This window comes from Tamandua tetradactyla, chromosome 4, assembly GCF_023851605.1.
Source record: "Tamandua tetradactyla isolate mTamTet1 chromosome 4, mTamTet1.pri, whole genome shotgun sequence".
In the NCBI taxonomy this organism is placed as follows: Eukaryota; Metazoa; Chordata; class Mammalia; order Pilosa; family Myrmecophagidae; genus Tamandua; species Tamandua tetradactyla.
Genome location: NC_135330.1, coordinates 55,211,763 through 55,214,348, shown reverse-complemented (window position 1 = coordinate 55,214,348; position 2,586 = coordinate 55,211,763). Strand labels below are relative to the sequence as shown.

The window sequence follows — 2,586 nt, the reverse complement described above, 5'->3', positions numbered from 1 at the left end:
GGCAGAACCCCATCACCTCGGGCTTCTTAGTTTCCTCAGCCTTCTTCCTCATCTGCCCCTTTCCTCTCTCCCAGAATTTGCATTTTCTGCCTGTTCTCCCCCACCCCCACCCCCATTTGCAGCACTTGGCATATAGAAGGTGCTCAATAAATAATTTGCTGTTTGTTGAATGTCTCTTCTGTCTTTCCAATCTGGGAAACCTAGATTTCTGCCATTCTGGGTAACCCTGGATTTCCTTCTAGTCCCCACTCCTCTCATCTGTCCAGTTAATAATCCTCTCTCTGCCCTTAAGGTACTTTTCTCCAAAATGCTGGGTCTCGTGCAGATCTCATTTAGAACAAGAAGGGATGGGATTTTACATTCAGAGAAATTTTGAGGAGGGGAATCCAGGTTCTTTAATGATTACATCATGATTTCCAGGTATTTCCCTGTTCCTGTATCAGCTGCAGGGAAGGTATTACAGTATTATCTCTGCTTTCAGTTTCCTTCCAAGCACTGTCCTAAGCTCTCACTTCCCTTATAAAGGGTCTGCCCTACGCTGTCTGTGGGATCCTTCCCTCCCTCCCTCACATTGGATTCCTTCCCGCGTCTGGTCCACCAAGAGAGAAGAGATTGACCTGGATTGCTAAGCCTCCAAAGAGCTCATCCCCGCCATCCCCACCATCTCTTACCCCAAAAAAGGAATTTCAGCCATGACATGGACAGGTGTGTGCTGCCGCCTAAGTGTTTGAGTCAATTTCCTGGAAGAGGGGACAGGACACCCTCTACCTTTATTGTGACATCTCTGTAACTACTGCCTCTCCACCCTCATCCTTAGTTTTCTTCATATTCTACACTTCAAATTCTTTGTGTGTGTTGAACTCGATGCTTTTTTTTCATAGATGAAAAAAATCTTTTTGAAAAGATTTTTCATCTTTCAAAAGATGACATTGCCAAGAGCCAAAAATAGATGGGAATTGAAAAAAGAAAAAAAAGAACAATAGTTTCAAAGTTTAAAAATAGCCAGTTTTGAATGCTGGCTCCACCATTCATTAGCCTCATGACTATGGACAAGTCACTCAACTTCTCTGAGTCTTAGTTTTCCAGATATAGCTAAAAATACATGTTCCCAGTGTGCCATAGCAAAAATTACACAGCGTAACACAGGGAATGCGCATTGTAACGTGATTGCCTATAGTTGGTTCTCGATATTACACATCTTTACAACCAGGCTGTGAACACTTACCCGCCTCATTCAATTAACCATCAGCCAGCCATGCCCTTGGTATGGACAGGTCCGAAGCCCACAGCAAACTGACCACTCGCAAACAATAGTCTAGTCTCTAGGGCAGTGCTGTCCACAAGGTAGACCCTCTCTATATGTGGTGACCAAATATTCACAATGTGGTTAATCTGAATTGAGATGTGCTGCAATTCTAAAATACACACCAGGTTTAGAAGACTCCATATGTTAAAAAAAAAAAAGTACTATATCTCATTAATAATTGTTACATCAATCGTGTATTGAAATGATACATTGAGTTAAATGTAATAGATGTTAAAATTAATTTCACTTTTTTCTTTTACCTTTTGAATGTGGCTTCTCAAAAATTTAAAATGATAACATGGCTCCACATTTGCAGTTATCCAGGAGCGCTGCTCTAAAGAGGTGCCCTGTTGCCTCCAGCAGTGGTACAGTCTGCTTAGCAAGAATCAATTGCATTTGCCCACAGTTCTGCTTGCTGTCCATTGTACTTGTTATTGTCATTGTACAGTCTGATTAAATATTAAAATAAGGGAATAAAAAGGGTCTTGTCATTTAAAGGAAAGGCTTAGGAAAAGTATATAATGGCTAAAATACTACAATTGACTTGGGTCCAGATGTGACAAATGTGAAAAAACAGAGACAGTCCTTGCTTCAGCAGCACATATACTAAAATTGGAACAGTACAGAGAAGATTGGCACGGCCCTTGTGCAAGGATGATGTGCAAATTCGTGAAGCGTTCCATATTAAAAAAAAAAAAACTGAGACAAATTATAAAGCATCTTAAAGGACACTGCTTTGAGTTTGCTTTTAAGAGTCTTTACTATTCCCACTTTACATAAATAAATACTAGAAGGCTGTACCATGTATTCTGGGTATGATTTAGATGTGATATTACTCTCTACTAAGCAGACCCTGTCTAAAGAAATAGCATTAGTTCAATACTAAAAGATTGCTAGATGGATATACTTTTAGACATTTAAGTAAAATTAAAATATGTTGCTCTTCAGGTGTCATTTTTATGATTCCCCACATCACTTTTTTTTTAATAATCAACAATCAGTCCTAATTGCACTGGAGAAGAAGGCTTATAGTGTATTATTATTATTATTGTTATTATTCTCAATTTAGAGATTAACAAAGTGAGAGCCAAATAGCTTAAGGGACTTGTCCAAGGACAGCTTCTAGCATAAATCAGGTCAAAATTCAGTCACAGATCTCACAGATCCTAATCCAAAGCTCTTTCCAATATGCTACCCTATCTCCTGGCTTATAAAACAACTTAGACCAAGATGTTACAGTTGAATCATTTATGAAAATAACTGTTTCATCCTAATTCCTC

The 2,586-nt window shown here is 39.1% G+C and overlaps 1 non-coding gene across 1 annotated transcript; it reads left to right on the top strand.

Moving 5' to 3' along the window:
* The first annotated feature begins 1,892 nt into the window (after window positions 1-1,892).
* Window positions 1,893-1,995, top strand: LOC143681877 (U6 spliceosomal RNA). Its single transcript, XR_013174929.1, has one exon. It is a non-coding gene; the product is annotated as a U6 spliceosomal RNA (small nuclear RNA).
* The last annotated feature ends 591 nt before the right edge of the window (window positions 1,996-2,586 follow it).